This window comes from Sorex araneus, chromosome 4, assembly GCF_027595985.1.
Source record: "Sorex araneus isolate mSorAra2 chromosome 4, mSorAra2.pri, whole genome shotgun sequence".
NCBI classification, from domain to species: domain Eukaryota; kingdom Metazoa; phylum Chordata; class Mammalia; order Eulipotyphla; family Soricidae; genus Sorex; species Sorex araneus.
Window position 1 is genome coordinate 79,919,698 of NC_073305.1, and position 27,150 is coordinate 79,946,847.

The 27,150-nt window shown below is 40.6% G+C and overlaps 1 protein-coding gene across 4 annotated transcripts in view; it reads left to right on the forward strand.

Annotated features, from left to right (window-relative positions):
- The window catches only part of RUNX2 (RUNX family transcription factor 2), a 305,232-nt gene that overhangs the window by 119,566 nt on the left and 158,516 nt on the right, over positions 1-27,150 (forward strand). The gene's annotated exons all lie outside the window — the stretch shown is intronic.

The window sequence follows — 27,150 nt, forward strand, 5'->3', positions numbered from 1 at the left end:
TCTGTAGACCTTAAACTCTGAAAAACAAACAAATAAACAAACAGAAAACCACATCAACTTCAAAAAACTACATAAAATAGTACAGACAGAATGGTTTCATTGGCCTGAAAACTTCTGTGCTACAACTATTTATGCCTAATATCTGAACCACTTCCACATTTCCCTACCCTCAAACCTTTCAATTATTGCTCTCTTCCCTAGCTCTACATTCTTGCTTTTTCTGGAATATCTTATAATTGGAATCATACCATATGTACCTTCATCAGACTAGCTTCTTTCTCTTATCAATATACATTTAACATTCCTCTGTAGTTTTTCCATGGCTTGTTAATTCATTTCCTTTTATTGCCAAACAATATTCTGTTCTTAGAATTTTGTTATATACTTTTTAATTTTTTTTGCATTGCATAGAATTGAACTTAAGACCTTAGACAAGCAAATCAGGTGTGTGAATATGTCTGTAAAAGCTTCAAGATTGCTCCTCCTGCCCCTCAAAGCATCACTGATCCATCTCCCTTTGTCACCAACTTTCTCAAAGATATTTCTTGTTAGAAAGCACCTCCTACATTCCTTTCTGGATAAATTCTTCCTCTACCACAGTGGCCATTGCCCAGATAGTGGTTTTCCATAGCTTTGGTCATTTTTCTTAATTAATTAATTTTAGTTAGGTCTATAGGCAAATTTCTAAACACTTACCTTTAGGTGGTCATTTCTAAACACCTACATTTAACTGGTTCCATCAATTTACGTACAAAACAACTCAGCTAAAGTAGCCACTGTTTAGATGATCACTTAACTGGCTTGAACTGGTCGCCTTTCCATCCAAGGGTGCTTCTGTTCACTTAGGAATGATAGGTAAAGGAATAGACAGTATCTGCATTGCAAACCATAATGCCCAAAAGGGGGGAAGGGGGAGAGAGAGATAGATAGAGAGATGCAGAGAGACAGACAGACAGACAGAGACAGAGCATCAGAGACAGAGACAGACACAGACAGAGAGACAGAGAGGCAAAGAGAGAAGAAAAGTGCCTGTCATAGAGGCAGGCGGGGGTGGGAGATCGGCAGGAGGGAAATAGGGGGCATTGGTGATAGGAAATGTACGAAGGTGGAGGGACAGGTGTTGGAACATTGCATGACTGAAACCCCATTTCATGATGACTCAATATAAAAATAAAATAAAATCTATTGTTCTGTATCACTGTCACTGTCATTCCATTGCTCATTGATTTGCTCGAGCAGGCACCAGTAATGTCTCCATTGTGAGACTTGTTGTTACTGTTTTTGGCATATCGAATATGCCACAGGTAGCTTGCCAGGCTCTGCTGTGTGGGCGAGATATTCTCGGTAGCTTGCTGGGCTCTCTGACAGGGGCGGAGGAAACGAACCTGAGTCGGCCATGTGCAAGGCGAATGCCCTACCTGCTGTGCTATCACTCTTGCCCAAAATATATTGTTAATATGCAAAAATAAAAAATGAAAACAAAAAAAGAATGGCTGTCCTAGGAGACAGAGAGATAGTACAACAGGTAAAGTGCTTGCCGTGCATATGGCCAGTTTTGGTTCAGTCCTGGCACCCCATGTGGTCCCCAGAGCACTGTTAGGAATGATTCCCGAGTGCAATGCCAAGAGTGAACCCTCAGCACTACTGTGTGTGGTCCCCTAACCCCCCCCCCAAATATTAATGCTTGGCCTGCCTTCAGTGTGCTGTGCCTGCCCGTGTGCAAGCCAGCCCAGTGCTCTGCATCAGCAGGACGGGCCCTGTAGAACCTCCTGTGGCTTGCTTCTCCAATCACCCCTTTCCTCTGAGTGAATTATTTTTTTCACATCCCCTCATGCATTTCTCTTCCTGCTCTCGTGTGTGTCAGTTTATCACTCCCTTTTTCCTTTTCCACTTCTCAAAGATAGTGGCTGCATCTTTCATTTTCTTGCCTTTAAATGAGTATGGGTTTGAGCAACATAGTAGGTGCTTAGTAAATGTTAGATGAAAAAAAGTGTGAGTGGAAAGGCAGAATGAATAAAACGGGAAGCGAGGTGTGTAGAGGAAAAGAAAAGGGAAAAGAAGAAAAGAACATTTTGTTCACCTGGAACAACAAAGAAAGGGCAAGAAGAGAAACGTTTCTTGCTGATAAGGACAGGAAATAGCACAGTAAGAGTGTGCATAAGCACTATATATTTTTATCTCCAAGTCTTCTTTTTTTGCAATGTGTTTCGGATTTAGAACACATATCAAAACTGCATCTGCTTCCAGAACTTGCTAACAGTTAGTAATCATGCCAAAACATACTTTAGGTCCAGCTTGAAACCAAATGATCAAATAGATTTTTTTTCTTCCTAATTTGGAATCTGACATAATTTATAGCCATCATATAATAAAGTGTCAAAGTCTTTTCTGAGAAAATGATAGAAATGAAATTAACTATACTTGTAAACTGAAACAAAACTTCCTCTGAGTAAAGCAAAAGATGTGGTTTTGACAACCCTGGTTTCTCACAAAGCCTTATCTTCAGACAGAGTTCCCCCCCTTTTCTTTAACTCTTGCCATATGGCATGGTCTTATGTCACCTCAGCCTCCTGGTTGCGGGGCTCTGGCCTCACTGAAGATTGTCAGTGTACCCCCTCATACCTGGCTCCAGTGGCACCCCTTTCTTTATCCTTGGCCTGTATTATGTGAGTTAGAGTGGCCTTTGTTCTTTGGTTAATCACAATCACGTAAAACTTTTCTCGTATCTGCCACTTTCTGTCAAGCTACATTAATCTCGGTTTTTCCTATTACAGTTGGGTTTTTGTTTGGTTTTTCAGATATTAGTAAAGTTTTCTGAAGTTGTTTCCGGTAGTTTTTTTTTGTGTGGGGATGGAGGGCATTCTCCCAACAGTGCTCAGGAGCCTGGGGAGCGCTACCAGAAGTACTTGGCTAAAAGGCTGATTGTTCAGTGGCAGGGCCACTGGATGCGGTACTGCTCGGGCCCTGTGTTGCCAAGTAGTGCTCAGGGGAGCCATGCGGTGCCAGGAATCAAACTGGGGTCAGTCACATTCAAGGCAAACATCTCAAACGCTGTACTATATCTATGGCTCTCAGGTTTTATCTTACTTAGTTCAGATAATAGCTTCAGCCTATCAAGATCATTTTTGATTTTTTTTTGGCTTTTTGGGTCACACCAGGTGATGCTCAGGGGTTACTTCTGGCTTTGCACTCAGGAATAACTCCTGGTGGTGCTTGGGGGACCATATGGCCATATGGGATCCTGGGAATTGAACCCCAGGTTGGCCATCTGCAAGGCGAATGCCTTACCCGCTATGCTATCACTCCAGCCCTTCATTTTGGAATTTTAACTGTAATCCAATACCTCTTGTATTCTTCCTCCTGGGTTGCTTTGCTTGCAATTTATTTCTATGTCAGTACAACAAATTCTCATCTCATACTTGAAATTTTCTTAGGAAAGCAATGAATTAAAAAAAGGGGGGAAAGGGGGAGGTCCATGATAGGTCAAATAACCGAGTGCATGCTTTGCATGTAGGAATCCAGTGTTCGGTCTCAAACTTTGCATAGTGCCCCATGCACAGGAGTGACCTCTGAGCACTGAGCCACGTGTCATTGCTAAGCCCAGAGATAGGATGCCAAAACACATTTTTATTTTTTTTAAATTTATTTTAATTTATTTTTTTTATTAGTTTATTTTTAGAGAGTCATCGTGAGGGTACAGTTACAGATTCATACATCTTTGTGCTCATGTTTCCCCCATACAAAGTTCGATAACCCATCCCTTCACCAGTGCCCATTCTCCACCACCAGTAAACCCAACATCCCTCCCCCCCTCCCCTGCCAAAACATATTTTTAAAAAGGAAAAATAAGTGGAAGACATCGTCTTTGCCTTCAGAGAGCTTTCAGTTTCACTGAGGAGATGCATGATTCAAATATGAGAGTCACCTTTTGGACTGGCCTGTGTAAGTGCCAGAATGCATACAAAATGTTGGGGTTTTACTGAAAGATCCCCCCTTCCCCCTCTCTCCTGTATCTACTAATTCCTATCCGCAACCAATGGAAAACTTATTCTGTTAGGGAGAGAATATCATTCTGCTCAGTTTATACTTTGACTCTGAGTTGCTATAACCATTATAATCTTCAACTTAGTAATTGTATTTGTTGAGACATGTGCTTTCACCATGTTTCTTAAGATATAACAAGAATGTATATAAATAAAAATCTGGTTTTACATATAAGAACTGCAGCTAGATTGAGTACTCCCCTAGGCTAAAGGTCTTCTTACTCTCTTGGTCATTTTTACAACTAGATTCTAGCTAGATTAAAAGCCTTGTTTAGGCCCACAGATCCTCTGTGCTCTTTTTCTGTCTCTTTCTCCTAATCCCATGCTGTGTGTGTATATATGCTCTTGGGAAGTGCTAGAATACTAGTACGTTAGTGGTCAAAACATCTACTGATGTCAGGGAATCATGGTTTTTTGTTGGAGGACTGATACCTACCATTTCTCTTCATTTTATAATACAGATGTGGTCCCAGCATGCTTTGTTCTGGATTTCTCTTTGCTTGTTATCTCTGTGATATATGTATGTGCACTTATGTCATATTAACATAATTGCTGCACTCAGAATTGTCTGTGAGGTTTATTATTTTAGATACTAATAACTGTCAACAAGGGTAATGTTTAGTTTTTAAAGGGAAAGAAGTAGAATAGTTGAAATCCCCATGTCTTAGTATTATTTTGTTACTTAATTATTAAGTATAGATTTCTCAGGAAATATTAATTGATCATTGCTAATAGGAAATGAAAATTCAAATTGCATGTGTAGTGTTTTTTTTTAAAGCGGGGGTTGTTAATATGCAGAGACAATTGTAAGGTGAAATTTAGAAAGATATACTTGAAAGAGTTAACTAAACAATATATACTTTTAAATAATTAAAATACTGTGTTCTGAGAGGAAAATGGTGGCAATATATTGGTCAAAGTCATCTAGGGATGTTTGATTTCAGATTCTAACTCATTTTCAGACTCCTTTTGTGCTTGTTTTCTTGAAAAATGAACAGGAAGGCATTATAGTGTTAAATTGAGTCAGAATTTAAATTCATTTGGTGTGAGGAAAATCTCGTATTCCTTCCTCTGACTATACTTTGCATAATTAAAAAAAATGTAACTCTAAAGAAATTTTTGAATCTCAAATTCATATCAAGTGTTTCCCCAGTAGCACTATCTCTAAATATATTAGAAGATGTCTTAAGTAGAAAGATGTCAAAACTTTAGGAGATACTTGGCCTTTTGTGAGAAACTTAGAAACACAACTGAGATATAGACATACAGACTGGAAAAAGACAAATGTTTCTATAGCCAAACATTACCACACTCTCTCTAACCAAAGTGATCATCGTTCCAGCTCTGTTGTAATTAGTAATAATGCTATCTTTAATGGAATAATAATAACAAATATAATGATGGTTATAAACACTCTACCCTGTGCCAAGGAGAACCATGATTCATGATAAATCAATAATAAACCCACTGATGTGGTCACAATAAACCCAGATATAATTAAGAAGAACCCTTTCTAAATAAAAACTACAAAGGAAATAAAAATAGGCTTGGAAAAGAAGAAAGGCCTGATAATAGTTTTGTGGTACTCATCATTAAAAAACAAACAAGCCCGCTAAGCTCCCAAAATACACCTTGGGCAAACAACACAGTTTCAATTTAAAGGAACAGTGGGAAATTGACCTAAAAGATTCTAGGAAGGAAAGAGTTTGATCCTTGGGCAATTAATAGAAAAGAGTTAAAATTTTCTCTGACCTTGTAGGGTGGTAGGTATTACAGGTTACTTATAAAATATAAGTTGGATATTGATTTTCTTTTTTGTTCAGTCGGATAATCTCTGTCCTTTACTTGATGCCTTTAGACCATTGACATTCAAAGTGATATAGTTGCATAAAGGTGTCCACAGATGTCACTGTTTTCTGTTGCATTTGTGTTTTATTCTATTTATTTTCTATTCATTTTTTTGTTTTTTTTTTGTGGTTTTAACTGAACATTTATATAAACCCTTTTCTCTCCTTTCTTAGCATATCAGTTATACTTTTAAAAACATTTTTCTTTTTTTGTGATAGCCTTAGTATTTGCAAAACACATTTACAACTAAATACATTACAATGGCACTATACTAATGGATGTCTGAGAATCTATATACATCTTTGTGTTTGGATATAGTATTAAGCTCCCTTGATAAAAGCTGGGGGAAATGTTGGATCAATGGAAAGAGAATAGTTTTGTAAGAAACTGCCAAAATGTCTTCCAAAGTGGCTATACCGTTTATTCAGTCCCACAAACAATGACTGATATTTCCTACTGTTCACATGTGTCTTTATTTTAAGTGGGTTTCTTGCAGATATCATGTTGTTGGGTCTTATTTTTTGATCCACTCTGACAATCTCTGTCTTAATTGGTGTATTTAGACTATTGACGTTCAAAGTGATTATTGATGTGGTTGGATTAATATCCCTTTGAAGGGTTAGTAAAACCCCAACTAACATCTTTAATTCAGCAAATGATTAAAGCATTTAAATGGAGACATGCTTTCCAAATGATGATTGCGCCCAACATTGATAAAATAGCAGCAGTTCAATAAAATTGTGTTGAGCTGATTTCATTTATCAGAAAGCTCTTTCTTCACAGTGCGCAGGCATATGGTATAGTAATGGTTCAGCACTCAGTATCTTTTGACTAGCCAGCAGCAGTTTGAGATTGAGAAACCTGTCTTTTAAGTTTGAATGCGTCTCTGAGTTCCTGATCAGATCACTTAACTTTTGTGGTCTTAACTTCCTCATGTGTAAAGTGAGTTGAACTGGACAGTCTCCAGAGTACAGTGTTAAGGTTTGAATATCTGTGATTATAAAAGAAGGTCTGAAAGGGTGTAAGTGTTTTTTGTATGATTTGATAATGATCACATTAGAAAATGAAATGCTGCCACCCTTAATAATAATAAAGGCTGTGTGGTACTTGATTTGTGAACTAAATTAACAGGAATAACTGCACCAGATATCTAGAAAAGCTTTGCTTTGTGCTTCAGTTGTAAAAAACAGCATCTTCTGATCAAGTCAGTTAATCCAGAAAACCACGTGCTCAGCCCTTGTCACTGGACCGAAGCTGAATGCTAGTTTTAAGAAGAAGCCTCATATCATGCATGCGTGCTAGAGACCATATACAGACCTTGAAACCTTGCATTTAATTATTAATGAAGAAATTTTATCCCATTGATATTTTACATACATTTGCATGGTTTTTATGTAACACATTTGTCTTATACCCTCTTTACCTGAGAATGGTTATAATAAAGTAGAATTTATCTTGCTAGAGAAATAGGACTCTGATTAAACTAAGGGTGGCTTCAAGCAAAAATACAGGTGAATTATGTAACTGATTAAAAAAGACCTGGATTCTTCTATTAAAGAAATAAGTTATACTTTAGGGGAAACAAGATATGAATGACTGAAACATTCCTTTCTGTGAAACATTGCTACTAGAGTGCTTTATGTTCCATTGATAAGAAATATTTATTGACGGGCTGGAGCGAGCAGGTAGGATGCTTGCTTGGCATGAGGCCAACTTGGGTTTAATTTCTGGAACCCCATATGGTCCTCTGAGTCCTAGCAAGAGTGATCCCTGAACAGTACTGGGTATGTTCCAAAAAATAAAAAAAATACCAAAAATTAGTAAGTCGATTTTGTTACATTAAATGGACTATTATTGAAATTATCTAGTCATCAAAGAAATAGTGAAGAGTAAGACAGAAGTATATTAAGTGTTGGAATTAACTACTCTGTCTTTGGAGCCACAACCCCTGGGTTTAAATTCAAACTTTCTTTGATCACTGGCTGTGTGATCTTGGGAAGCTAATTTATCTGTACCTCAACTGTTTCATCTGTAAAGTAGGTATATGATAACAATAGCACCAATATTAAAGGGTTTCTCTAAGAACTAAAGGATAGTGAGTGATATGTTTTAAACCCTTAGAATAATGCCTGATACTCCATAAATGATAACCATTGCAAGGAAAGGCTGGGCAATTTAAAATAAGAAAAATACTAAATGCCACATACTGGGAAATAAATAAAGTGAGATGATTACTGAGGAAGGAACATTTAAGCTAGATTTTTAACAAGTGGGAGTTAGCCCTGGGAAGCTAGTGTGAAGCTCTGTATTTATTTATTTATTTATTTATATTTTATTTATTTATTTATTTATTTTGCTTTTTGGGTTACACCCAGTGATGCCCAGGGCTTACTCCTGGCTCTGCACTCAGGAATTACTCCTGGCGGTGCTTGGAGGATGATATGGGATGCCGGGGATTGAACTTGGGTTGGCTGTGTGCAAGGCAAATGCCCTACCCACTGTACTATTGCTCTAGCCCAATTCATTTATTTTTTAATTAGCACTGTAGCACTGTTGTCCTGTTGTTCATCAATTTGCTTGAGTGGGCACCAGTAACATCTTCATTGTGAGACTTGTTACTATTTTTGGCATATCAAATATGCCACAGGTAGCTTGCCAGGCTCTGCCGTGTGGGCGAGTTACTCTTGGTAGCTTGCCGGGCTCTCCGAGAGGGACGGAGGAATTGAACCCAGGTTGGCTGCATGCAAAGCAAACGCCCTACCTGCTGTGCTATTGCTCCAGCCTATTTTTTTAATTATTTTTTTTTTAATGAATCACTTTGAAATACACAGTGACAAAACTTTCATGATTGGGTTTCAGTCATACAATGTTCCAACATCCGTCCCTCCACCAGTGTACATTTCCCACCACCAATGTCTCCAATATCCCACCTACCACTCTCACCTGCCTCTATGGTAGCACTGTTCTTCTTGATCTCTCTCTGCTTTGAGGCATATGATTTGCAATACAGATACCTAGGGGCCATTATGTTTTGTCCTTTCCCCACTTTCAGCACTATCTCCCACCCAATTGGGATAGAGAGGGGGCCACTATAAAAATAGTGTGAGCTTCTGGAGCAAGGCTTGAAGGAGATGAAATAGAGATAGGCTGTGCCCAGGATGTGCAGGGCCTTCGTTGATCAGAATTAGAAATTTGTGTTTGAGGCTTTGTGCAATGGCAAGTGATGGGCAGATTTTAAGCAGGTTCATGAAATCAATGGATATCTTTTTTTCACAAAGTCACTCTAGATGTTCTTTGGAGTACTGTGTAAGAGGGTGAGTGAGGTGGCAAGCACCCAGAGGAGAGACTTGCTTGTGCATCATGGGGAGGAAGACTCTAAGGACTGGAGAGTGCAGTGCTTGTATAATCAGAACATGTGCAAGTGCTTTCACACAATTGTTCACTTATCTTAAAAGACAACATTGAGGGGCGGGAGCAATAGCACAGCGAGTAGGGCATTTGCCTTGAACTCGGCCGACCCAGGTTCGATTCCCAGCATCCCATATGGTCTCCCAAGCACCTCCAGGAGTAATTCCTGAGTGCAGAGCCAAGAGTAACCCTTGTACATCACCGGGTGTGACCCAAAATGCAAAAAAAAAAAAAAAACAAAACAAACCCGAAAGAACACAAAGAACATACACACACAAAAAGAACAACATTGCATCTGATGAAAATTTTAGGTACTGTGTCGACCTTGTTCACACACCCCACAGGGAAGTAGTTATTCAAGAATCCTGAGATTTATTAGGTGAATGCCAATCTGGAAAAAATCAGGCAAGAAATCCATATTGAAGCCCCAAATGTTAGGTTTGTTTTCATTGACAGATCAATCTGATTATTTCCAGTAGCTTTCCTTTCTTGTTGCAGTGCAAACATGGGCTCAGGGCTCACAAGTAACAAAGAAGAGATTAACTTTGGGAATGACCAGCATTATATATTCTTCACTTCCTCTTACACTGTAGTTCCTAGCAATTCTCCTGATTGCTTTTAAGATGGGATGAAATGGAAATTATTTTCTGGGTGTGACTCCATGCTGCTCCTTGAACCATCACACTGGGAGCATGTGGCAGTAACATGACCTTAGACCAGGAGCTGGGAGTTATATCAGGCTTGCAAAATGATCTCTCACATCTGAGCAAAGTATTTACTTGAGATACCAGTACTTGTCCTTCTGGTGAAGGGAATAAATACCCCAGCCATCTTCCTTACAGAGGGCTGAATAATTGGCATAGATGCTAAAATTAAGGAAGAGCTTGAATCAATAGTGGGTAAGAAACTAATTTAACCAGCACAAAGTCAGGTTACAGGGGGAAACTTTAGTTAGTTGAGAATATTAGTCAGTGTTCATTTCCTTCCCAGATCCTATACCTCGGTCAAATTTTTCTCCCCAGAGAAATGAATTTGGTGCTCTAGAAATTAGCTTTAAGATCATGGTCCAGAATATAGCTGAGCAGTAAGGCACTTGTCTTGCATGTGTGAGGCCCTTCCATTTCCCCCAAAAGGGTATTAGTGATGCTCTGAGTAGTTTTTATCTCCTTGGATATAGATGTCCTCTTCATCTTCAAATCTAGAATTGCAAGTTGCCCTGATAATTGTAACGACCATTTGTTTGCCAAAGTGCTTTAAAGGAAAGACAGAGAAGAATATATAAAATCAGGGTTTTATTTATTTATTTAATTTTATTTTTTTGCTTTTTGGGTCACACCTGGCAATGCACAGAGGTTACTCCTGGCTCTGCACTCAGGAACTACCCCTGGTGGTGCTCAGGGGACCATATGGATGCTGGGAATCGAACACGGGTTGGTTGTGTGCAAGGCAAACAAACGCCCTACCCACTGTGCTATTGCTCCAGCCCCTTACTTACTTATTTTAAATAAAATCACATTGCCCCCAGTGGTCTTATCTTCTTAATATGTTTGATAGATTTACTTTGAAGTTTGGAATCTCAAAGGACTAAAAACTAGATAACAATTCAGGGGTGGCAGAGGAAATCATACCCCAATATGGGAAATCTAGGATAATTTTGAGACTTTAAAAATGTTACAGAGGGGGATCTTTGAATAATAGGTTGGCTATTTCTTTTGCCATCAAACTCAGTTTTTAATCTTTTGTCTCCACCTTGTCACTTATAATAGAAGAGTAAAGGAGAGTAGAAGCCAAACCCTCAGTGTGAGGAGGATGCAAAACGCTTAATGAAAAACAACAGAGAACAGTGGTAGGGTGCAGGTGGGAGAGTAAATATTCAAAAGCAAAATATTTAAAGATTGTGCTTGCTAGAAAAGGGAACTTTACCCCCAGAAGTCCTGAAAGCAGAATCCTCAAGGCACAGGTTACAGAGGTGTAGGATGAGTCTCCTCTTCAGGTAATGGTGTGGTTCTGTTCATATTCGGACTCCTCTAAGCCTTAGGATGTTGGTAGTGCTCTTGTCCACACTCACACGGCAAGTGATACTGGAAACACAGCAATCTGGCTAGGTTCAAGATAAGGAGCATAAACAAAAAACTGAAACTGTGCTTGTGTTTGAAGCTATCAGCAGACTTTCCAAACTGGTATTTGATGTGGCACTTTGAAAGCCATGCCTACTGCTCCGGGTCCTTGTAGACGGGTAAGCCACCTGATAGCACTCTGTTGCCATATTCCCTTGTGTCCAGAGGAAGAAAGAAAACTTCACCACAGTGTACCCCACCTAAAGATATTTCTGTCAACATTTTAATTAAAGGGTGAAATTGTTACACTGTAAATTATAGGGCTTCTGGTTAAACATTTGAAAAAATTCCCCCCCTAAAAGTTTATAGGAATCAAATATGTGGTCCCTTAGGTGAGGTTCAAGGTAAAGTGGAGTATTCATTTTGAGGTAAAAAGACTCCTTCGTAATTGAAAATGGGAGAACAAATAAGTGCTGACAAAACAATTCAACAGGTGGGCATTGAAGGAAATGGGGAAGAACAGAGATTTGTATGAGTCTGTTTTGTGGATTAGGATTATGGGCTCCCCAGAGCCTCAAAGATATGATGAAGCCCATGAGCCAGAGCACTTAGATGACAAGTGGAGTTCAGTGGCAGGTCTAGCTGCTGTCCAGGAAGATGTTGCCTAGAGGCCGAATCAGCACAGGAGGTGAAGCTTGGACAGATGCCACAGGAGTGTGTGTGTGTGTGTGTGTGTGTGTGTGTGTGTTTGTGTGTGTGTGTGTGTGTGTGTGTGTGTGTGTGTGGTGGGGGTGGAGGACACTCAGGTCATCTGTTATAGCTACTATTTTCATGGCAGAGTTAGAGCCCAACACAGATTAGGCACGAAGGAAAATGGGAAGAGGAAAATAGCAAATAAGTCCAAATGTGATAGTAAAAATAAGTACATCATGTAACTTTGTATTAATCATGATGACTTGATTTAGATTGCTTTATTGGAAGCACTTTCTCAGAAATAATCCTATTGAATCATTGCAGTAGATTCTGGGAGTATCCTCATGATGACAGATCCTATTTTGTCAGTAGGAAATTCAAGTTCAGGGAAGTTTTTCTAAGTCACATAGTCGGTGAGGGGAAGACTCAGCCTTATGCCTTTTGGCTTCAAATGTGCCTTTCCCATGATACGTTTTCATTGGAGTTTCCATATCAGAACTAGACATTGCTACAGTGGATGTCGTCTTCAGAGGGAATTTTGGCACATTGGTCTTTTCATGTTGCACTCAGAGAATGTAACCCTGGTAATTCGTACTAAGTAGTCAGCATTCATGATGCAGGCCAGAAGATCTATAAAAATCAAATAAAATTCTTCAACTTCTTACCAGAAAAAATAGCAGCCACAATCTGCCTCCTAATCTTATAAACCTTAATTTCATTCTAGAGGTTTAAAATGTATATTCTAATGAAATCTTCGGCTCCCACAGTATGAATCTTTGCAGGTAAGACAAGAAAGCTTAAAGAAGCCATGTAAATTATGTATAATAATATATCCTATCCTGCGACACTTGAAAAGGTTGTACAAATAACACATATTTAACTTCAGATAATTCACACTCAAACAATTTGCTTGAAGAATCTGGACCTGAGGTTTCTAAATTTATTAATCTCACTGACTCTTTTCAGAAGAAAAGAAAAATCACATCACTAAGTCTGAAAATCTACCTTATCTAGCAAGCAAATGAAAAGTGCCTCCCATTCCATAGTATCCCAAGATTCTTGCTCCCTTCTCCCTGTATCATCCCAGTGATGGGGGAATGGGGAGGGGGAAAGATGGGCTCTATCACCATTTTGGAAACCCTAACCTAGACCAGAGAAAATTTGAAAAAGTTCACATTCTATAATCTCATGGAATGTAAAGGTCCAAGTTTTAACCCTTTGACTTGCTTCATTTACTGATGAAATAATTTTCTTAAGAAGCCTATGAGTCTAATTTTCTACTGGCCTCTGTTAAAAACTGTATTCATAATAATACATATTTATTTTGTGAAGAAATATCTTAAATTTTGAATAGGGAGGGAAAGAGAGAGAGATTTTTTTTTACAGTGGATACACCTCATTTTAAAAGATGCTCTAATGGACTAGGAAGGTAGTATAGGAGTTAGGTTAATGTACGTGCTGACATGGATCTGATCCCTGGCACCATGGATTACTAAGCTTGGGAATGAGGGCCCCTGAGGATCACTATGGTGACCTTGTTCTCTGGCACCATAAGGGCCAAGCAGAATTGGGCCCCATCCCTGTTCGTGGTAGCCTGGCAGACCGAATCATCCAGAACACCACTTGGGATGCACTGACACCCAAAACTGTAATACTATTTCTTAATGAATGGGTACTTTTCTTTAGAGGAACAGTGTTTCTCATATAAATTTGGGGATCTTCAGCATTATTCTAATATGTAGCAAAACCACAGTTTTTAAGTTAGAAACTCATGCAGATGATTTAGTGAAGTTCCACTATTTTATTGCTACAGAATATTTGGGTTGGGGAGAGAAAAAGTTTGTCTTTTCTTTTTTTTTGGCTTCTTGGGTCACACCTGGTGATGCACCAGGGTTACTCTTGGCTCTGCACTATAGGAGTTACTCCTGGCAGTGCTCGGGGAACCATACGGAATGCTGGGGATCGAATCGGGGTTGACAAGGCAAACACTCCCCTGGATGTACTATCGCTCTGCGCCCCCCCCCCCCCCCCCCGCCAAAGAGTGTCTTGGTAATTCTGCTTGTTAGATCATCTTCTATTCTCAGCTGCTAGACCAGTGCTGCATATGTTTTTCTCCTGATTCGTTTCTGATAGACAGCTGGCCTTGGTTTCCTCTGTAAGTAGCCCCTGTGATCTGAAGAAAACAAGCTAACCCTAAACTGCCTTCTCCTTCTCTTTGCTCCTCTTTTTTTGAGGGTCTGAGGGGTTTGGCCACACCCAGCAGTGTTCAAGGCTTGCTTCTGGCTCTTCACTCAGGACTCACTTCTGTTGGGGTCCATATAAAGGTGCCAGGGATTGAACCCAGGTGGGTCACCCTGTTTACTTTACTCTCACTCCAGCCCTTTTCCTATCCTTTTTTACCCTGAAATTCCATCAGCATGAAGAGACAGAACAATTTTTTTTCTTGGCTCAGTGATGACACCCTCTCTCTTGAGCTATCCTCAGCTGTTTTAGTCACATCTGGAGTGGACCCAGTGGACGGGATCCATAGGCTGGGAAAATAGGGCTGGGCTTCTCTGGGGCAGCCAGGGTGTGATATGGTTCCAGAAACTCCTGTTCATTTATCCCACTGCCAAGTTAGCAGACCAACCCTCCCAACTTGGCTTTTAGTGATCAAAACAAGTAGCTCCCTTCAGACACCTTAATACATAATTAGGTGTGTCTGTTTACACTCGGTAGACAGAGGGCTCCATGTCCAAAGTAATACAAGGAGTCTGGGAGCAGCCACAAACAGATGTTGAAAATGTCCATTTGTGGGGAGTTTATTACTCTAGCACCAGGCATAAACAATGAAGATGAAATCCCCTCTGAAGGGGTAGATGTGCAGATTGAGAGGTGAATGTGACCAAGAAAGGCTGAAAGTGAAAGGAGCTCTATTTTTTTTTCCTGGTTTGCTCTAATATTTGTTTATCTCCTACAAGGAAAATTTCACTCTTTGGTGTTGGCTGCTTGAAGGCGTTTGCCAAATGCTTAACAATCTGTAGGGTTTTCTTTCTTTTCGAAAAACCACTATGAGAACAAGGCTCTATGTAACTAAGATGTGTTTGTTTTTGTTTAAATCACTCTGAAGAGAAATCATCTCTTGTCCATTGTTAAAAGAGAGGTTTCAATCAAAGGAAAATTCTACATATTCTAAAATATACAAACAGCTCTTTGAAATTGATGCCAAATCAAACTCTAAAAGGCACGTTTTTCTTGCAGAAGTTTTGAGTTAATTCTGTGAGCAGGGCTTGAGTGGAAAAACTCAGACTGTCAGAGGAACGAGTTACTACAACGCTGTGTTTGGATTCAGAAATTACATAAGCAGCATTGTCTGAGGCGAGTATCTAGATGCTTGTACGTGGTTTCAGACTAAATCCTAGCAACAAAGAAAAATGATTTTCAAAGCAAGTTCGTTTTTCAGTTAAATTAAAGGTAGCAGCTTGGTCTCTGATGTTACTGGATATAAACATTCAATCTGAGAAGGCATGTCAGTCATCAGTTTAAAAATTTCTGTTGAAACATTGCCTCATATTAAAGAATTACCATATTTGCACCTATTAGGGCTTTGTATTAGGATAAAAAGTAGTAGGGTCCAATAAGACCAATTTAGTGGAGGGTGGGGGGAAGACACACATCATAGGAAGCAGATAATATAATTGTGATTCTACCACCAAGTTGCTATGGCCTTGAGATGTGCTCTCGCTAAGCTTCCATGTCAGCTAGTTCCTGTCCTGCTCACTTCATCGGTGTGTGTGAAGTTAAGCCAGATGGTGACAACTTAAAAAAATATGGACAGAGTCTGGAGACATAGTATCGCAGGCAGGGCACTTTTCTTGCATGAGGTTGACCCGTGTTCGATCCCTGCCACCCTCTATGGTACTCGGAGTCCATCTGGAGTGATCCCTGAGTGCAGAGCCAGGAGTTAACCCTGAAGCACAGCTGGTTGTGCATCCCTCCAACTGTATAAATATGAAGCTTCCCTTAAAAGTGTAACTGTTATTTTTGAGAATGAATGCTGATATAGGACAGTCTAATCCACGTCCACCTGGAAAAACTAGAAAAAGTTTCTGTCCGTAGGATAAGAGAAAACCAGAGAATGGATTAGAAAAAGAGATGCACCCCCCAAATGGGAGGGCAGAGCAGAGCTGTGGCTTGTGGGAGCAGAGCTTGAGTCCCTTGGCTGCGGGCCAGGTCAGGTGGGAGATAGCCAAGCTGCCATCAGAAGGTGCTCCAACAGAGACATAGGTTGAGGTCAGACCTGGTATTGCCATTCTTTTTCCCTCTCACTTGCTTATAATACTTTGTGTTACTCTGCGAGGAGCTACTATCTATTTACCATTAAGTAGTGCCGTTACCATTCTTGAGGAATATATATATATATGTATATATATATAATTGGAAATGATAGGACAATGCAGGACAAATGAAGAAGCAAAGGAGGGGAGGTGACTGTGGATAATACAGAATCATGAGACTAATTTTTCCAACAGAGGTCACTGTCACTGTCACTGTCATCCCGTTGTTCATCAATTTGCTCGAGCGGGCACCAGTAATGCCTCCATTGTGAGACTTGTTACTATTTTTGGCATATCGAATATGCCACGGGTAGCTTGTCAGGCTCTGCCATGCAGGCGAGATACTCTCCCAGAGCTCTCCGTGAGGGATGGAGGAATCGAACCCGGGTCGGCCGCGTGCAAGGCAAACGCCCTACCCACTGTGCTATCACTCCCAACAGAGGTAGATTTTTAATTTGTTTTCATTCACTCATTTATTCATTCTTTTTTTTTTTGTAGAGGTTATTTTGGGAAGAGCTTAAGCCATGTGGCTGGCTGAGCTCAGAGGTCACTGGAGCCACAACCAGTGGTGCTGGGGGCAGGTGGCACCTGACGGACCATTGGTGATGGAGATTGAATTCAGGGCCTTGCACTAGATACAGTCATGTGCTGTATCACTTCAGCTATTTTCCCAGCCTCTGTGATAGATATTTTAAAGGGGACTTAGAATTTCAAGGGACTGAAATAGGACAGGGGTGAGGATAGAGAGCTAAGGGAGTAATGTAAGCAAGGCAAGACAGAAAGAAAATGGAAGGCAGTACAGGAAGTGGAAAAAAGGGTGCAGTTGGACTGGAATGTAGAACTTATGAAGAAGTAGACTGAAGCAAGATTGACAAGGTAAGTTGGGACAGTATCATATTTTTAAGTTAAATTTTAGTTTAAAAAACTTGCTTCCATTTTAATTTAGGCTCGATAGTTTATAATGCTGCTAATAGTAGTGTTTCAGCTATGCAAAGTTCCCCGAACCCCTCCTGCCCAACCCTCTACCAGAGTTTCTGTATCCCTCCACCATTGTCTTTTAGGTATTTTCTCATCCGCCCCACCCTTTTAGCAAACTCACTTATGGGAACCCTGACTCTAGGGTATGTTACCATTGGTTGTTTTGAGTGGGACAAAAATCTTTTGTGAAATCATTTGCTGAACACCTGATACAGAGATCTAGAAACGTACACATGGCTGAGTAAAAAGTGTGACATGAAGCTCTGGAGCAAGTAGATAGTCATGAACAAGGAGGTCCCGAGAAACCAGAAAGTTGAACCAGGATTCAGGACAGATGATACAACCCCAGATCCGAGGGCCTTGATACCAGGGCAGCTCTCTGTCACTACCTCTTACATTTCCCTCCAGAGGCAGGGACCACCCCTCAGTCACAGTCGCACAATCCACATGGGGGCAGGTAAGTGACTACATCTGAGTGTAGAGGAAAAGAGATGAAGAAAAGGCTGAGTCTTTGCAGCACACAGCTTGGGGTTAATGTCCATGGCTTTTCCCTAGAGTAAATGTGCATTGTGTTGGACCTGGGGGGAGCTGCTAGAGTTGATTTTGAGAGACTGGTAATCCAGTTCAAGTTCTGGGTCAGTTTGAATCACATGTTTTGAAGATTCAGGATCACCTCAGGACTACTGTACCACACCAGGGCACTAGGCCCTATGGAGTCTATTCTTGGGAGGTGAATTTGCACACTTTGAGCTTATCTAGTTTGAGGTCCACTGCCTGAGGTGGTTGTTGCCTGGAGCAAAATTCTTTCCCCAGGGCTTCTCTGTATCTGCATTAGACTCACTGTGGGGAAACCCTTAGGCTGGGCTGACGTTCTATACAGAGTTGGCAGATCTATGCCTGTTGTAGCTGTGGAGAGTTGGTGTTCCATTGGAAAACACCATGTGTGTATTAAGATGGTGGTGGGATGTTGTCTCCTGGTGATTATATGCTGTCTTTGTCTTCTTTTTCACTTAGAAGGGATCTCTCTTATCAGGGTTTGTTTTATTATTTTTTGACTCAGGCCTTGAGCTAGGTACATGGAATCCATCGGGGGTTCAGGATTCTGATTCTTAATACCATCTTTTATAGTTTGGGCCCAATCTTTTCAGCATCCTGGCTCTCCTAGCTCAAATAGTACTGGTATGAAAGAATGGAGATGGAGACATTTGTCCTTTGCTGTCTGCTTTTGGTCAGTTCTTCTAAGAGTGTAATCCAGTGAGACAACATGAGAGACAATGAAAGATTTACTTAAGATTCTTGAAACATATGAGGACTGAGTCAAGCGGGACAACTATATGACCCCATTAGATGTCCCTCCACCCCCCCTTCCTTGCCATTCTACATTTCATCTTCTTATCCGTTCCCATGACTGTCCCTGATAATTGATCAGAATTCTTTGATCATGGCTCTCCAAGCAAGCCTATCAGTTAGAATTTGCATGGAAATTACACCACATCTCTGAACCATGAAAGAGTTCAGGTCTGGGGACAGGTCTGGGGACAGTTCCTGCTTCCTAGTCACTGCTCAAAAACTAAAGGAAACTAACTACCATAGCATTATAGTACCTCCCAGCCTATTTGGCATTCCTCATTTGAAATCGTGATACGGTCTACCCCACCTTGCTAAGATGATCACTTCGTGTATAAAGGACACACCAGTGGTGTAGAAGTGCCATCCATCTGTATATCTAAACTACAAAGCCAAGAACAATGAAAGAATGAGATCAAAACTACGACAGCCAAACTTAAAAATGTGCCTTTTAAGGAGGCAGGCTGAAGGGTTGGGGGGAATATGGGACATTGGTGGAGGGAAGTTAACACTGGTAGTGGGATTGGTGCTGGGACATTATACTCAACTATGAAACTCAACTATGAATAACTACGTAAATTGTGGTGCCTTACTGTTAGTTTTTTATGTAAAAAAAAAAATCAGGGCATCAGTGATGTGAAAACCTCTTGACTGGATCTTTGGAATCTCTCACTTGTTGAGTTAGACACTTCCTCTTAGTAAATTTGTCTCATACCATGGGGTAGTGTGAATCTTGGAGCACACAGGATCCCTGTGTTTGGGGAAATGCAAGACCGGCCTGGTTAGCAATAGCCTGAGCCAGTGCCCAGCTCTCATCAACAACCTCGGGTCAGAATATTCCTAAACAATGGGGCTAGGCTTTCTCCCAAGCTCCAAAGAAGCATTTTTTTCCACTGAAGTACCCCAAAGGCCAGAGGAAACTTCAGGGTTCCTTCATCTGCCCCAATTCTTGCCAATCTGTTGACATAACCCCAAACAACCCCAGCTTCTGAGAGAATATTTTCAGGTTTCTTGTTTTATCTTAAAATTCATGTGCATATTTTTGTTCCATCAGATGCTACTTATTCTTTGTTTTAGTATCAAAATAATGTTTAACTTACCTCAATGCCCCCCTCTAACTATCTTCCCCACCATGTGTCCCCTTCTTGTATTTCATGCCCTCCTATCAGCTAGGCTTTGCTGTCTAATATATAAATCTCAACCAGTTCATAAATTTCTGCTTTTAATATAGCCCTTGTTACCACTAGCATAGGCCATAAGAAAAATACCAGGCTGGCCCCTTCAGCATCCAGTGTCTCTCTCTTTTCTTTTCTTTCTTTCTTTCTTTTTTTTAAAAGATTTATTTAGGAACAATTTATCATCTAGTTGCAATTTTAAAAATAATCTTAATTGACCACATATGTTATCAAATAAGAACTGGTCTTAGGGCCCCTGCCTCTCTCCAGAGTGCCCCACCCCCACCAGGCGCGCATGCGCACGACACTCTGCCAGGATGTCAGAAAATTAATTATGCCACTCTAGGCAGATACCATCACAGGAAAGCCTCCCCCCAGATTTAAGATAAGATTACTGATGTTGAAACTGTTATTTTTAGGAGGGAATGGCTATTGCTTTCAAACCTCTTTCCCTCTTTTTTCCTAGTTCCTCCTCTCTTAATTGTGGCTCTGTGTTTTGGTAGCCATAAGTCATTAGTGGTTTTTAATTTCTCTGAAACTGAAATAAGGTCTGAAAGCATGGATTTGTCCCCCTTTTCCTCCTTTTCCCCCCTTTCTTCCCCCCCACACCCCCCACTCTTTTCCCGGCTAATCGGAGGAACGCAACCACATCTGAAGCCACTTGGCTCATTATGAATTTCATGGAAACTGATTCTCTGAAAGTGTTTCCATATGTGTGTTCCCAATATATCCCATCCTCGCTAAATGGGAGCACAGACGTGTGCAAGGGCTGGAAATGGCTTCAGGATGTGACAGAGCAGTCATATGACCGCCACGGCACTGTGGGTGGCCCCTTCTGAAAGACAGGGTGTCCTGGGTGCTGGCCTCCTTCCTGCAGCGGATCTGGTTTCAAAGACCATCCACCCTTCCGAGCCTTTAAAAAGTTCTTAATCAAGGCCTCGCAAGAAGATCGCTCTCCGTTTTCCTCCATTTCTCTCCCCCTCCTTCCTTCTCTCCTGCTCTCTTCCTAAATGCATACGCCTAGCACTCAGACATCTACTGCCTGTCTCTTGTCCCTTCACAAAGAGGAAACATGTTATTTCAACAATATCCTCAAATTTGGGGTGGGTTGAAAGAATGGTTGGAGTTTCTGAAAATTGCCAGATTCCCCCCTCCCCTTTTTCCTTAGCATACTTTTTTAGCCTTAGATCAGCTGCTCTTCCAAAATTTGTGAGCATGCAGTGGAAAAGTACAATTCATTACAACACGGAAAATAAATATTTATACTGGATAGTTGAGGCACTTTTCCTCTCCTTTGCAAAACGATGGAGTTTGCTAGTCTGACCTTTCATTATCTTAAAAAAAAAAAGCAAAAAAAATGAACTTCAAGTTCTCATTTGCTGGTTTCTTCTTCATTATGATCTCTTGTATTTCTCCCACACATAGTTACATATTTCCAGTTATCATCTAATGAAATTAAAACTAGTGATAAATTCTGGATCAATTTAGTGGGAGATGACAAATTTGGATCTATTAAGAAAATTAATGTAAAACTCCTTAAAACACCCAGGTGGAAAATGTAAAGTAATATTCCATGTGGAGTCTAAATTTTATTTTTTGGATAACGTATACATGGCATTTCCTTTATGTACATTGCCTGCTTGAGATTATGCCAGTGCTTCTCTTTCAGCAACATTTTAAAAAATTACGCCTGTCTTAGAGTCCTACTCTGTCTTCGGTGGAATCTAAAAGAAGAGACACCTGTTTTCATATGTTTCTTATTTCATACGCTTTCGCTTTTGAATTTCACTCTGAAATTCAGAGTGAATATTGTTTTAGATGGGAAACACTTCTCTGATGAAGAATGGTACACCTGGGGGGTCCTCATCTGTGGGATGCTTTTTTTGGTTTGTCTTGGTTTGGGGGCCACTGCGAGCTGTGTTCAGGGATCACTCACAGCTCTGTGATCATGGGACCATATGTGGTGCTGAGCATTGAATCCAGGTCGGCCACATGCAAGGCCAGTACCTGACCCACTGTATTATCTTTGTGAGCTTTTAGAAGGTGCATCTTGACCTTGATCACACAAGGAGAAAAGTAGGGCTCCTGAGTTTGGGAGGGTAGCAGCAGAGTGATGATGATGGTCTGAATCTTCAGTGTAAAGCAGGTTCCTGCTGAGGAGTACTGGGACATGACCTTGGAGTAGAGTAGAAGACTCTGAATGTGCCATCAACCTCCTTGTTCTTTGCTCCTCCTTGCAGACTTGCTAGTTTTGCATCATGCAAAGGTGACTGACATATGTGTAGGCAGGGGTTGACACTGGTGGGTGGCTCAGCCGACTGTATGGCCTGTCAGTGGATTCTTGGAATGCAGATATGAGGAAAGGCAGGGTTACTCCTGCTGAAAAGCTGTGTCAGGTGAGCCTGTTAGTCTCACAATGGCACTCAGTTCCAAATCATCAGGCTTCTGTTTCTTCATCCTTAAAGGCCATATACAATTCTGTTGACTTCAATGTACTGGCTTTGCAAATTCCTCTATAAACCTAGGTGGCACATGAGTTTATCCTCTATTACCTCTATTACTCTATTACCTTTACTTCAAATAAATACTATAAGTGATCACATCATCCCCAGGATCATGAGAGAGAGAGAGAGAGAGAGAGAGAGAGAGAGAGAGAGAGAGAGAGAGAGAGAGAGAGAGAGAGAGAGAGGTTGTCCTTTTTTATCCGGACACTGTTAGCTCTATCTCTTTACCCTAAGTCTCCCCAGCTGCCTAGTATAGATGTCCTCCTGCCTCCCACATATGAATACTGGCACTGAGGAAGGACAGGTGTTGATGAAGTCATCACTGGTGGCAAACCAAAGGAGTCTGTTCACTAGTGGCAGCTGCCAATTATGTGCTTTCTTGAGAAACATGAGGTGAAATAATGATGCTGAGAAGACTTTGGATACACTCTAAGGAGAGTTTTATAAGGTATCCTCGATATGGGATGGTTCTTGAACTACATTTGACCTTTGATAACAGCATTTCTTAATGCTTATTGCAATGTTTTCCCCCTAATGGATAAAAAAGTTACTAATCACAGTATAGAGTTCCTAATTCTTAGACAAATTTGCATGTCCTTCCATTCACCCATCCAATCCATTCACGTTTAAAAATACTGTAAGCTCTTTCAATGCAGTAAGTCTCTGTGAGGATGTATGAAAGAAAACTGACTCATGACTTCTAGCATCTTTATCATTGAAGGAAAGCGTCAAAAATAGCTAACGATTCAGTAAAATAGTGCTAAGGACCCAAAAGACTGATATGGGAAAAGATGCTATAGAACAGGAATGAAGTAGAAAGTGATGTTTTAAAGAGGCTGGGAAGAGCAGTACATAGGGGTAGCAGGTGAAGAACTTGAGATGGAGATCAGTGCCCATAGTGCCCACACGTAAGCTAAGCTATGATAGGACAGTTGATAAAGGGCACTTGTGCTTTGTGTGTAATTTGTCCAGCAGTAATTCCCAGCATTTAAAAGGCCCCATTGAATCTTTGAAGCCAACACCTTCTTTCCAAGCAGTATGATGACTTTTTATTCTGTACCTTTTTTGCCCTGGTATGGAAAAAGTTGGACAGAGGGCTCTGAGTACGCTACCTATGTTCCATCTGGATTCAGGCAAAGCTCCTTTTCTTTCCCTCTGCCCTAGTATGCCAGGATATTGGTATCTGGCAACTCCACTGCTTAGAGGTACTATATGTCCCCCTGTCAGCCCCAAAGGCAAGTCCCTAGACTGTTATTCTTTCTAAACTCCCATTTCTATTCTTTTTGGAGCTCTCCTTGTTCATTTTCAAACAGCTGTGATTTAATGAGGGCCTACTAAATGAGAATGAGAGATGCCTGGCCTGAAAATGTGCCATCCCATTGTCTAAGCACCATGGCAGGTACACTAGTACAGAAGTCCCCACTGAGACGGTTTAGCTTTCCATGCTTTCAGTCACGCACATTCAGCCAATGTGCAAACATTACACAGCCTAAGATTTTTCCCCCCCTGTGGCTTTTTGGGCCACACTGGTGGTATTCAGAACTTCTTCCTGGCTCTGTGTTCAGAGATAACTCCTGGCAAGACTCAGGTGTCCATATGTGGGTCATGGGAATTGGACCCAGGTAGGCTGTGTACAAGGCAAGCACTGACCATCTGTACTATCAACTCAGGCCCCATAAGATATTTCGAGAGACCATAGTCACAGAGCTTTTATGTGAGTGTATTGTTGTAATAATTTCATTATTTAGTTATTGCTGTTCATTGATTCCTATGCTTTAGGAATGAGACTTTATCAGAGGTAGAAATCTATGGGAAAACCTGTTGCTGTAAGGTTTGCTACTCTGCAGTTTTCTTCATCTCTGTGTGTGTGTGTGTGTGTTTGTGTGTGTGTTTGTGTATGTGTGTGTGTTGGAGGCGGGGAGTGTTGATAATGTATTTCTCAAGGTGGAGAGGCAACTCCACAATTAGACTTCTGTTCTTTAGATCATGGTTTAGTCAGGAGCCAACACAACTAGCATTAGAAAAGTGCCAGGTATGGGATTCAGACCACGAGAATTAGAAATCAGAGGTTCTATTTTATTTTCCCTTATCTTGGTTTCACTCCTTCCCACCACTTTTTCCCATTTGCTCTGAAGATCCAACAAACCTGTTTGGGTAAAAAGGAGCCTATTTTCTTTATTCCTCATAAACTTTTTGGCTTAACCTTTTTTTTTGTTTGTTTTTTGGGTCACACATGGCAATGCACAGGGGTTACTCCTGCCTCTGCACTCAGGAATTACTCCTGACAGTGCTCAGGGGACCATATGGGATGCTGGGAATTAAACCCAGGTCAGCTGCGTGCACGGCAAACGCCCTACCTGCTGTGCTATCGCTCCAGCCCCTGGCTTACCCTTTAACATTGATTTTTATTTGGGCCTCATGGGCATTTTATTCATATTTTCCCCCATGCATATTTAAGCTCGAGGTTCTTGTTGTTCTCTTTATGACAGCTCCAATTTTTTTGCCAGCTGCTGGCCAGTGGCTGGGGGTGCACAGCAATTCTGGAATGAAATGCATCCATAGGAAACCAGCAAGTCCTAAGGGAATTCAACCTTTGCCCTTAGAGTCTCCTGCACAATATGCCACGAGCAACTGAACTAATTGCTCACTATTTAGCAGATTAAATCAACAGCAGGACCTAAAAGACTTGTTAATACTAATCCAAACACAGTAATTCACTGGGGCAACACTTAGGCGACAGAAAATTTTAGTTAACTATTTTTAATAAAACTTGTTCAAATAGATTTTTAAGGCAGCATGCATATATTTATGTGTATATATACACATTATAGTATCATTATTTTAATAATTATTATTTCTCTTGCTGTTCCTAATTTATAAGGTGAACTTTGGAAACATATATATATATACACATATATACGTATATACATATATACACATATATTTGTATTACTGTCATCCCGTTGCTCATCATTTTGCTCGAGCAGGCACCAGTAATGTCTCCATTGTGAAACTTATTGTTACTGTTTTTAGCCACGGAGAGCTTGCCAGACTCTGCCATACGGGCGGGATACTCTCAGTAGCTTGCTGGCCTCTCTGTGAGGGACAGAGGAATTGAACCCAGGTCGACCGCATGCAAGGATAACGCCCTACCTGCTGTGCTATCTCTGTGTGTCAGCCAGATTTCTTAAGAGTTCCCAGGAGTTCAGATGTTGGAGATATTTGTGCAGTGTTGGCTAAGGCTCTCTCGAGTTTTATACTTTTGCAGTTAATGTCTCCTGTTTTCTGGATATCTGCTTCCCTCTTTGCCAGCTGGTTACAGTAGGATCAAATAAGCAACAAAGGAAGGTATGGCATTTCTCCCTTGGAGTACCCCAACTAAGCAGAAGATTACAAATGGGTGCTTTGGTGAATCTTAAGACATAGTCCCAAGTTCTAGAGGTGCAAAATTTTGTTGGTCACTTTGTTTATGTAAAAATAAGTCACCTCACTATAGCATTCTAATCTATGTCCTATTCATGTTTACAGTAGAGTATACCCTATCTACAAGTTGAGTAAAATTAAGCCATCTGGAAGATTAACTATAGATTTTCTTGAGCTTCAAGTAACTCTTGGAAGTTTGCTGGCTTTATCAGTCAGTAGGCTGCAGTAAGGAGTTTGAAACTGCTGCTCTCAGCTCCAAGACTGCAAGACATTTTACTGGGGTGGTCGCTGAGCCTTGGTTTTTCCCCTTTATAAAGTTACGGTGAAGGAACAGTACTTTTAGAACTTCCCAGGTTCTCATTTTGATCCTTTTAATAAGTAGGCATTCTGTTTTCTTTATTTAAATTGACAGGATATCTCTGTCTATTCTTTAAATTTATAATTGTAATGTGACTAGTGATAGAGGCAGGAAAAATGGTGGACATAAAACCTCAAAATAACCTAAGAAAGGTGTCCTGAAAGTAAAACTGAGAACATGGACAAAGCAGAAATGAGAAGTGTAGCCACAACCTTAGTTGAAAAAGTTGTGATATTATTTGCTTTCGTGACAATGAGTATTAATACATGGAAGGCCAGGAAGGGATTTTGTGTTCTCCCCCCACCCCCGATTTTTCTTTTGGTTTGTTTTTGGGGCCACACCCAGCAGAGGGCTTACTCCTGGCTTTGTACTTTGGCAGACTTAGGAAACCATATAGGGTGCCAGGGATCAAAACCCAGGTTGGCTATTTGCAAGTCAGGCACCCGACTAGCTGTACTGTTCTTCAGCCCTTTATGTTCTTTCTTTTTAAGTCCAGAATTTCCTCCATCTCCCCCATCAAAGACTGGCACAGAAGATGATATTGACCCACGATTTTGTGTGTGGCAAGTGGTGAATATTTCTTCATCCTGAACACTTTGCTGTATCTTTCAGAAACACTTGTTGTTCCTAAATTGTTTCTAAATGACTAAGAAAATTCCAGAAAGTTCTATTTTTTGTAAGCTATAAAAATTACCAGTTAATCCCTTTAAAGTCCAGAAGCTCTCTTTGCCCAGAAGGAATTAATCTTTAGAACATTACAGTCTCAAATGACTTAAAAGCAATTGGTCAAAATTCTGTAAACCTAGCAGAAAGTTGTTGCATTATTTTCTATTAAACCATAGCCAGAGCTTATTAATTGGAAAATGAGTGTCAGTTTGCATAAGTAGGCTTCTATAAACCAAAATAAGGGTACGGTGAACCTGGCATATGATGAATAATAAAAATAACATCAGCAAAATCTATCTCAGGTGAAATAGAGATGGTTGGGGAGAAGGGTGGA